The following is a 12,239-nucleotide window of genomic DNA, read 5'->3' as shown; positions in this document are numbered from 1 at the left end:
AAACACAGCAAATATCATTGATGTCTTATTATGGTAAAGCATATGGGTAGACAAACATTTAGTTTCGTGCTTCCATCAGTGTATTCACGTCTTGAAATAATACATGATTTCTTAATTAAACTACAATCTTTCTTTAACCACTGAAAACTGTCATCTCCAGTTGGACACAACCGCCCCCCCCCCCCCCAAAAAAAAAACACAACACTCAAGGTACACAAACAACCGTACTGGGCTATCAAAAATAGCTCTTATATGATCCGTGGGGCAGTAATCAAAAATATGCATCATTTTGGATAGCACCAAAAAAAAAAAATAAATAAATAAAAAAGGCAGTATTAGTATTCCAGGAACCATCCCACCCCACGTTCCCTTCACACAGCTCTGTCAGGCACTGCAGGCCCCATGACATGCAGTTTAATTATGACGCATGTCTAATTGAAGGAGCCCTGGAAAAGGCGGGAAGTTTTGCCTCCTGTGTCAGGGCCAAGAAACTGTTAATTAATCAGGAAGTACTTCCCCCTCCTTTTTTTTTTTATTTTGTGTTAATATCAAATCTCTGCCCTGCCTCAGTGAGCAGATGAGATCTTCAGCCAGCTTTCATCTTTCAGAGAAATGAATAGCGCAGAAAGAACGTTATCAAATGAGCTGTTGAAGCAGTCAGTGAATATGTCATTGAGTGTGACTGCTCCCAGAATGAATTCCGATTTATCTCTATCTCTCTCCTGACTCGCTCTCGTCATGCTAACTGTCTGCTCTCAGTGCACATGTCAGGCCTGGCAGATCATATCAGATTGTGAGGGCCAGTCAAGCTTACTGTAGTGACTGATGGGCCCAATTGTGATACTTACAAGTAACTTTAATTTGTTAACTCAGGAACTGACTAACTTTTAGCTAATGTACACAGTATGTTTGTATTATTATTATTATTATTATTATTATTATTATTATTATTATTATTATTATTATTATTGGCATGAAACCCTGTTTCTTTCCTTAAACACCATCATTCTAGTAAAGGCATTGCAGCCGTTGTTCATCTTCTTTGCAAAATAGCTACATTTAACAACATTTTTGTTTTAAGAAAGTCATTTTCTTCCTATACTCCCCCACATTATCATTATACGGTGTTCCTAATGAGTTAAAAATGTTAGTTACAAAGAAACATGGTCTATTTAGAAATGTCAAATCTTGAGTAACATAAAAAGCAAAGTAGGAAAAGTATTAAAAAGAAGATAAATACTGCAAAAACTACATATCTCTCAGAAAAGCGTTGTTATAAGAGTCTATCCTGCCATTTCAAATATAACAAAAGTGCGTCAAGAAAACCAGTGTTTTGTTGGTAAATTTTGCCCACGTGTAATTCTTTTGCCAGTTTCAAATCCTCTGATACAGACATATTGCTATCTAGTGTAAGGACAGAGGTATGTGTGAAGTGTACAGTTTAAGTGATACAGTATTCCCTTTTCAGAAGTGATTAATACATTCCTAACCCTATAGAATATTATTAAAATGCTGCCAGAAAAAGTCAGCTCACTGAGTTCTGCATCACTTACTTCAACACAAAATCAAAAGAAATCAGTTTATTTTGACATAAATACGAGGTAGAAAAAGAGCGGGTCTGTCTCATCATGCTTGATGTGGTAAACCTAAACATAACCATAAAACTGGTATGAATAAAGTATAAATGTTCAAACACGTTGGTCTGGGTACAGCACAGAACTACCAGAAACTGTGTCTCATGAAAGAAAAAAATCAAAAAGTAATGTTTAGAATATTCACCATATATGTGAGCTGTTAAATTAAGTGCCTGTTCATTTTATTATTACTATTATTATTATTATTATTATTATTATTATTATTATTATTATTATTATTATTACTAACAAATGTTTTTTCTTCTTGCGACACAATACCTTTCATTCACATTCCATTCCATGTTATTATCTTACTATTGTTTAAGTGCTATGTTTACAAGCCCATTATACTGTATATCCAATGGCAAAAGAAACAAAAGAATGCATTTATGAAACACAGCCCTCTTCAGCTGAATGAAGTTTGATGTCAGTGTTTTATGAGTGTCACTCCTGCTCAGCATAAGTACTTGAGTGATTTACTTAGAGCGGAATGTTGGTGTCACACAGGCTAGTGCATTCAGACATTAGATTAATAACGTTACCTGCATTACCATGCTAATCTATGCAATAACCTGGCAGCCGAGTTTCTGTGCTACTGTCATCCAACATTTGTGAGGGATGGGAACGGATAATAACTCAAAGCCAAAGAGTTTGGCATTCAAGTTTTTTTTTTTTTTTTTTTTTTAAAGATGTTAATGCTTCTATTGGTGAAAAGAATGCGGTATAACTTAATTTGGTATCCTTAATAATTACTAAATATAATCAGTACCAGTTCGGCTGTTAAAACTATAACATCAGAATGGTAAAACTTCACAAGGATCCCATGTGGTTCACTTAGTAAAGGCAGGTTCATTCATGTGGCCTGTAGATTGCTAATCTCGGTTGAGGGCCCACAGGGATCAAGCACTACTTTGGTCTTTGAGGTCCCGCAGGCTTGCTTTGCCTCACAGCGACCCCTACTGGTCAGACAACGGATGAGGCCAAGCAGAGACCTCCAGTGGGTCCTCCTGCTGCTTAGGTCTGCCAGGTGAAAAGAGTATACAGTGAGAACAGAGGAAGGACATTGATCTCAAATGGAGATTAGATGAAGGTGTATTCAGAACAGAAAATAGGAGGCACTTTTTTTACACAGAGAATTGTGAGGGTCTGGAACCAACTCCCCAGCAATGTTGTTGAAGCTGACACCCTGGGATCCTTCAAGAAGCTGCTTGATGAGATTCGGGGATCAATAAGCTACTAACAACCAAACGAGCAAGATGGGCTGAATGGCCTCCTCTCATTTGTAAACTTTCTTATGTTCTTCTTATGTTCTTATCTACAGTTCTCCTGGGTCAATATTTAGGCTACAGCAGTGATGTGACATTAAATTGGGGAGGAAACAAGTGATAAATAACTAGTTGGGCACTATAAAATGTATAATGAAAAGAAAAGAAAGAATGGTTAAAAAAAAAGTTTTCATCTTAAAATAAACCTTACAGCTGTGACCAGTTAATACGGTAGAAACCGCAGCAGCATGTTTGAGGCTTTGCTTAGGGAAATCTGTTTTTGGGTAGGGCCTTAGAGAGTGGCTGTTAAGTATGTCAGACCAGAGGATGTAAGCAAAGCACAAATGCTGAAAAACCACGGAGACCACAGGGAGGTTTCTGAATGTAAAGGACACACATTTAAGCTATCTGCATTAGGAATGCATTGATTACTTATCAAAACCACCGTAAACTGGAGATGCCATCGATTTTCAAAACGTTTGAATTACAGAATCAGAAGCATTTATATTCACATGCAATTTATACATGTGACTTGCCTTTCTGTTAACTGTGGGGGGCAACTATAAACATCATTACATACAGCAGTGACATCTTATGTCACAACATGAAGGGAAATCAGAGTTACACAAGAATGGACACTGGAAGACCAGTTAAAGATACAAGTCCCAAAGGGAATTGCGAATGCCATTATGAAATAAGTAGATGAGGCAGCGTAAACATGTTTGGTGCAAGACCAATAGATAAAGGTTACCTCATCTTCATTAGCTCTTATTCTGTAAGGCTGCAGTCAACAATTTAGCATGTACAGTATAATAAAATGATTTGCCATAAGCCAATTAGGAACTGGTAGCATAGGAAATTGTAATTCATGCTGAAGCTTTCTAAACCACTTTAAAAATACAAAGAAATGAGGAAAACAAACACTGTACAAAACATGCAGCATCTAAGTAAATACCTCAGCCTATACTGTAAATATCAGTTTTCAGTAGAAAAAGAAAACGGTTAATAGATTCAATGGCTTAAAAAGATCAAAGTGAATATCCAATTAACACCCCTGTAATTGCTTGCAGACATTCTTTTTATTTGAAGATGAAATAGCTGAAAGTTCTCATCAAAACTAAGGTCACTGCCTACATATTAAATAAAAAAAAAAAAAAAAAATGATTGGGCTTTATTACATCCTGACTACTAAAAATGTGCCTCAATTAAATCGGCTGTAAATGCATTCTTCTAAACAACTCATTGTCCCAGTCACAACAGTAACAATGACATAATGAAATTATCTTGCTCAAGTTGATACAGTACATGAATTTGCTCAACAGCAGAAGTTGAAGAAGCGCACAGAAAAAAAAGAAAGGAACGATGACATGCATACAAATGCATTTCATTAAAATTAAAATAAATACTCTTAAAACAACCGCTCTCTGAAGTATACAGAGCCCTGTATTAGCAATTTCAACCCCAAAGAATGTCATATGGAAAGACAGGTCATTTACATTTATGATAAAATGATCTTGCATTTTTTATTTGTCTTGGAAATTAAAGACTTACTTAATCACTTTGGATCGAAAGGGATTAGCTGATGTAGTCATGTGTTTCTGATTGCATTAAGACTGATGTGGAGGGATGTGATGGATATTTAATAGTCCTCCTGTCCCTGTATATCATGTCAAGGGCTTGATATGCACAGATGCTGCAGAGTACTCTAGAGCCCAGAATTGCTTTCATTATTCGGACCATCATGTTTAGTTTAACTTAAAGAGAAAGAAGAAAGGGGTTCCTTAAGGCATTTTTTTGCACAGGTGAGAAGTTAAATCAAGACAGCCCTAAAAGAATCAGTCACTTGCGATGGGGATCTTTGTGTCAATGACTCGCACCATCCAAGGCACCATTCTCCTGACATCTGAAAAATTAAAATGAATGACTGTTAAACAATCTACTCTGGCTTTTAACCTATGCCTTAGGCTGTACCAGGTTGAAATGTGCTCCACCTAAAAAATAAAAAAAAAGTATTTTCTTCAGAATGCTTTTGTTTCTCTCCCATAAAAATAAAAAAAGAAAGTATATATAATTAGCTGATAATATGCACATTGTAAATATAGCCAAAATATATAATCTAATTATTAATCCAACGGGGATCCTGTTTTTATTTTATATAGAGTTGCATCTTTCTTTTTGGGTGAAAAACAAGACATAAAACAAGTGCAAAATACACCTGCACATGGGGAGTACCTATAATGATAAGCTGGCAGCTAGGGGCAATCACATCGAACATCTGTTAAAATTCTGTACAGCCCACCCTACATGCTGCCAGGTTTTTACCAGTACCCATTGGGCCCCACTGTTTCATGAATCACAAGTCCAAAAGTAGAAACCCACTGTGACAAAAACTGAATCGGAACAGCAAATGTAGCTTGTCAGGGATGCTTCTGTATGTGCATAAGATTATTTTTTTTCCTTCAAAAATGCGAGACAGATCATTTATGCAAAAGTGTGAGCTGCACATCGTAGGTTAAACTACCAATGCTTGTAACATTTCAAGGCAAATTAACTTCATCCAGCTGCCCTGACATTTTGCTGTTAGCTTCTAAACAAATGATTGCAACACCCATTACAGACCCAGTTGCAAATATAGCTGGAGTTTGGATATTGTCATTTTCACGAGTGTCATGATAAGTATATCTAGAAGGGTGCAGCTGTCTGGCAGAATAGTAATTTCAATCCCAAACTTGGTATACTCTTTTAACTCTGAGTTATAATTAAACTGCCAAACCCACTAGAGGTGATCTCATATGGTGTGGTTTGGGGTGTATTTACAATGCTGAACAATATACAATGCCACCACCAAAAATTATAGGGAGTGGTAGCATGCACATGTCAGTCAAAGTGTCTTGTAATTTTAAACTTGTTAAAGAATGTCGATGGATCTGATCCTAGTGCTTTGGGTACCCAATTCTTAATCCCCTCTGTTTCTATTTTCAGTCTTGTTTCTTTTTTAATATTCAACAGCATGTGCGGTTTCTCATCCAATATGCACATGATCCTAATCAAAAAAAGTGGTTTTTGGGCACAGTAATGCTCTGCAGGAGTATGTAATGCCACATGAGTCATTGTAGCCCCACATAAATGAACAGCACATGGAAACAATGTTCTTACAATAATTCGTTGCCAAAATGTGTTGGGCCTTTTTTTTAAACAGAGAGCATAGCCTCCTCTTTTAACTCACTGAAGAATGAACTACAGTTATACCACCTGGCAATTATGTACGCCAACACTGTTTTGGATTAATCCAGACAATTTTATACAAAGCATTGAGGAAAGGTTTCCTGTTGGCAATACAATGTGACATTTAAGAACTCGTTTTTAGAACTTCAAAATAGCAGACATGCCAGGTGCTGTGTTATCAGTGTGTCTTGTTTGAGCTGAGTGTAGGACAGCCCTTTGAAATATGGGTATAATAATTTCAAATTCGAATTGTTGCAGAGACACACTTTCTTTTTACAGCAGTCCTATGCACTCTTTAGATGGATGCTGCGTTAACTGTGAGCAGGCTGATCCAGTATCCTTATAACCCCTTGGACTTTAACCTTCAACCTTTTTAGCACAAATTCAGGAGCATTAATACAGTGCAGCACTTGCACTGTGAAGTGAAAAGAGCACAGCACTTTCAGAAAGGGTATGCTGTAAAAGTTTATTGGGCAACAGTTTCACATGGAATGTATTTCATTTTAACATTACACAGCGAAGACTATGTTGGAAAACAAGCAAAGACACAACTGCATTAATGTCAGTTTTTGTCTGCTCTTTATAAAAAAAACAAAACAAAAAAAAAAAAAAACACCAAACTCTTAGCGCAAAGATGACAGTGAACAGAGCTGTGATTTAAATAGCCATTAATCCTTTATTCCTAGATATGTAGTTGACCCAGGCTACAATTATCTGCCCTAAAGGCTATTACCTGCCATTGAAATGTATTTAAAAATGAAAATGCTGTCAGGTGCAATGCTGTTCACATTTTACATGCAGCAGAACTGATACTGAGAACCTCATCTCTGGGGTTTTAGCAAAATGGATATGAAGTCTACACTTATATTCTATGATGATAAAGATGTCTTCCAGCAGAGAAACAAATTGTTCTATTTTGAAGCAACAACTGTAGTAGTACCTTCACTGTACAGCAAGGCATTAGCTTGTTGTAGATACTATTTAACTATATATATATATATATATATATATATATATATATATATATATATATATATATATATATATATATACAGTACTGTACAAAAGTTTTAGGCAGGTGTGAAAAAATGCTGTAAAGTAAGAATGCTTTCAAAAATAGACATGTTAATAGATTATATTTATCAGTTAACTAAATGCAAAGTGAGTGAACAGAAGAAAAATCTAAATCAAATCCATATTTGGTGTGACCACCCTTTGCCTTCAAAACAGCATCAATTCTTCTAGGTACACTTGCACAAAGTCAGAGATTTTGTAGGCATATAGTCAGGTGTATGATTAAACAATTATACCAAACAGGTGCTAATGATCATCAATTCAATATGTAGGTTGAAACACAATCATTAACTGAAACAGAAACAGCTGTGTAGGAGGAATAAAACTGGGTGAGGAACAGTCAAACTCAGCTAACAAGGTGAGGTTGCTGAAGACAGTTTACTGTCAAAAGTCATACACCATGGCAAGACTGAGCACAGCAACAAGACACAAGGTAGTTATACTGCATCAGCAAGGTCTCTCCCAGGCAGAAATTTCAAGGCAGACAGGGGTTTCCAGATGTGCTGTCCAAGCTCTTTTGAAGAAGCACAAAGAAACGGGCAACGTTGAGGACCGTAGACGCAGTGGTCGGCCAAGGAAACTTACTGCAGCAGATGAAAGACACATCATGCTTACTTCCCTTCGCAATCAGAAGACGTCCAGCAGTGCCATCAGCTCAGAATTGGCAGAAAACAGTGGGACCCTGGTACACCCATCTACTGTCCGGAGAAGTCTGGTCAGAAGTGGCCTTCATGGAAGACTTGCAGCCAAAAAGCCATACCTCCGACATGGAAACAAGGCCAAGTGACTCAACTATGCACGAAAACACAGGAACTGGGGTGCAGAAAAATGGCAGCAGGTGCTCTGGACTGATGAGTCAAAATTTGAAATATTTGGCTGTAGCAGAAGGCAGTTTGTTCGCCGAAGGGCTGGAGAGCGGTACACGAATGAGTGTCTGCAGGCAACAGTGAAGCATGGTGGAGGTTCCTTGCAAGTTTGGGGCTGCATTTCTGCAAATGGAGTTGGGGATTTGGTCAGAATTAATGGTCTCCTCAATGCTGAGTACAGGCAGATACTTATCCATCATGCAATACCATCAGGGAGGCATCTGATTGGCCCCAAATTTATTCTGCAGCATGACAACGACCCCAAACATACAGCGAAAGTCATTAAGAACTATCTTCAGCATAAAGAAGAACAAGGAGTCCTGGAAGTGATGGTATGGCCCCCACAGAGCCCTGATCTCAACATCATCGAGTCTGTCTGAGATCACATGAAGAGAGAGAAGCAACTGAGGCTGCCTAAATCCACAGAAGAACTGTGGTTAGTTCTCCAAGATGTTTGGGCCAACCTACCTGCCGAGTTCCTTCAAAAACTGTGTGCAAGTGTACCTAGAAGAATTGATGCTGTTTTGAAGGCAAAGGGTGGTCACACCAAATATTGATTTGATGTAGATTTCTCTTCTGTTCACTCACTTTGCATTTTGTTAATTGATAAATATAAACTATTAACATGTCTATTTTTGAAAGCATTCTTACTTTACAGCATTTTTTCACACCTGCCGAAAACTTTTGCACAGTACTGTATATATATATATATAATTTAGGTATTTTAAACCAAAACATGATATTGCAAACGTCTACCGGAATTCATAATAGTAGTACAGCATTTCACGTTAGATTTTGAAGTGTTTTTTGTTAACTACAAAGCGGTAAGTAATTCAATATGTTAATGTAACATTATTCAGCAGGTTTCATTCAACTTTATGTAACAAAATTTGTTAAATCTATAGGGTGATGCAAAACATTTGGCCATAGCTGTATGCATGGGCACATCTAAATGTACTTCTTGTGGTTAGTTTTTGCCAGTAGGATGCTCAAAGCAAGTTCATGTTTTTTTATGTCATTAATACAAAATTCACAGAAACATTTACATAGATATGTACAACACAGTACTAGAATGAAACTTAACTACTGCTTTGGAACTATATATCTTATGACAGAGTGTTAAAAGTTACATAGATATGTACAAAATGCCTCAAGGCAACTTATTTATACAGTGTGAGAAATAAAAGACAAGGTTGTAAGCACTATAGTCTTCTGCAAACTAGAAGGTAGCACTACAATAATAGCAACATTTTATTTCAAATGGCTGCAATAATATGGCATTCTGGCTATCCTTCACACAACCTAATCTCACTTTATATAACTACCTTAGAAGCTCAGTATGACATTTACCATGAAACAGAAATAAAACTAAAGGTCCAATATTTTACTTAAAAGCAATGGTTTTACTGTAGAGTGATTTTTGCATGATATCCAGTAGGGTAGCTGCAGCTATCAATGCCCCCCCCCCCCCCCCTCCCCTCGCGTTTTTGCACAGACAAAAGGTATATTGTGAAAGCTTCTTTAAAATATGTAGCAGGTTTGTCATCATAATATCTAGATTATTTCAATCCCTTCCCTTGCTGTCTGACACTGGCATGTGAACTGTTGAAAGAGTATGTACAGCTGTTTCTTAATTTAGCTCATGGCAGATGGTCAAACGCCCCTTGGACCAAAATGTTCTGATGATTTCATATGTACTCTTATTGCACATGTAGCCATTTTCTGGCATGATGAATACCTGATACTGATAACTAATTAATAAGCATCTAGGTTTATTTTTCTCTGATTGAAATCCAACTGAATTTAAAATGCTGATCTATTGAAGCTGAGTTTTACTAAGTACAAGACTTGGAACAAGTAGTGATCCACTTGTGATATGCCGTACAGAACAGGGATAACACAAGCAGTGGCAATTTGTCCACCAAATGCTTAAGTGAGACCCCCAACTCATGTGTGACCTAAATTGGAGTCAAACTCAAGCCCAGTGGATTAGCCCACTCAGCCACCAAGGAGAGTTATGAAACACAAGTCCAATATCAAAGCTAACCTTGATGTTTGCTTAGACATTTCTGAATAGCAGAAAAATGATATTTGTTTTCAGTGTTGCAAACTTAGCGATTTTGTCGCTAGATCCAGCGACTTTTGGGTTTCCCTAGCGACAAAAACATTGTCAAAGCGACCAGTGACAAATCTAGCGACTTTCACTGCTGACAACAGGGATTTTCAGAGAAAGAAGTCGCCAAATTTTATCATCACAACAGAAGTCACCACAGCTCAATACACCACGCTTCTCTCATCCTGAAGTAGTACAGGGCTGGTGTTCTTCACGGAGTGCAGATTTCCGCAGATCTGCACAGTTCTGGACAGAATCGAAGAGATGCGCGTTCTTCGAGGGCTGCTGCGTGACGTCACTCAACTCCACCCGCAGAAATCTGTGCAGATCCTGCACAGCCCAACGCTGCTTTGAAAAGTTGCTGCGCAGCTGGTTGCGGCTGTGAACCAAAGCAATCACGAGTGACCTGCTAATCGTAATGCAAATAACTACTACAACTGATGCCCCCTTGTTAACAGAAGCGAACGACATCAGCTATTTAAACAAACATAATGTACTAAATCAGTGATAAGTGATACAATAAAATCAATTACATCAGACTAACTCTGTATAGGTAGATAATCCAGACAAATAAATAGGACGTTTAAAAATGATCATCCATGATTAATACAGGTAATATTGTTTATATTGGTGTTTACTCTGTTTAAGCAATTCCAAGAGGAGTGGTAAATTTTGTGGAGTTGGCAACACTGTTTGTTTTATTGAGTCAGCCCTCAGAATTGTGTTACTTTCCATCAAATATTGGATTTGGTGAAGGTGAATGCTAAAATGTAAGGTCGCTATGGTTATTTGTTGGATACAATTCTAAAAACAAATGTTTATTTGATCACACTGTTAACACGTTAAAGGGAACATATTTGAGAAATGGAGTCTGTATTTAGATCCGCTCGTGGTAGACCCAGTAGACTACAATATTGTATGATATTGTATGATATCATATATTTTATGTTTACACAATCATTGAAATAATTACATATCTTTAGAAATCAATTGAAATCAAAATACATCCGTTAAACAGATCAAAATATCTTAATTCATGAAAATGCATGGCCCAGGGCACTGTCAATCCTCATCAGCTACCCATGCAATATGACTTTCTCTGTCAATAAAGATTAGCTTAAGCAAAAACCGTTTGTCTCACAAACTCAAGATGTCCAGTTTTCAACACCGACAACGTTGCTCAAAAAACTTTTATTAGTCAACAAGAAAATGTAAACACAGCAAAGAAAAACAAATTTGACTTGGCCCTGGTAAAATCTAACTGAGATCAGACAGCACATAAATGTAAAAGAAATACCAGTGTCCAAGCTTCACACACATCTGGCAACTTTCATTTTCTGCGTAACGAAAAAAGACGGCTGTGAGTATAAACATGGCACTCTGTGTGGTGGGGCTGAGCTCTGTAGGTCTGCTGCTGTGGAAGCCTACACTCTCTCCTTGCCTTGCTGTTTCTTGTTAGGAACATTGCTTTGAAGGGGCAGGGCCTTCCCCAGAGGCTCTGGTCAGACTGTGTAAGGCTGGGAATTGCTGCCTGATAATGAAGAGCTACATTTCCTTTAGCCACGTGCCTGGGCTTTTCTTTATAGACACGGTAGGTGGCGTCTTTTTAAAGATTGCTACAATACTATTCTGAATTCAACACTTGTTATTGTCATTTATGCATTACGTTCTATTCTGAGTAGTTCAGAGTATTCTTTGCAAGGAGTGTATATCGGACTTATGTTCCTGTGTGTGAGTACGTCACCTACCAGCCCTGCTGCTGCCTACCCCTGTGTACACTACAATATACATTTTATTAACTCGAGCTGTGCTCTCGCAGTTTATGATGTAATATTTAACTACAATATTTTCTCATAATGCACCGTAGCCCATTATATATAGTGTGCAAATGTATTAGAACACCAAGATTTGTCGTTTAGATCCTTTATATACCTACCTGCATGAAAACCTATGGGTGAGAATTTTACATTTTTGGTCAGTAATCAGTGATATAGAAACAATAGGCACTGTTTGACTTTAATTAGGCTTCTTAAACAACTTCTAACAAGTCTCATGCATTTTA

This window comes from Acipenser ruthenus, chromosome 27, assembly GCF_902713425.1.
Source record: "Acipenser ruthenus chromosome 27, fAciRut3.2 maternal haplotype, whole genome shotgun sequence".
In the NCBI taxonomy this organism is placed as follows: Eukaryota; Metazoa; Chordata; class Actinopteri; order Acipenseriformes; family Acipenseridae; genus Acipenser; species Acipenser ruthenus.
The sequence above is the reverse complement of the archived record's forward strand: the minus strand, read 5'-3'. Positions refer to the sequence as shown.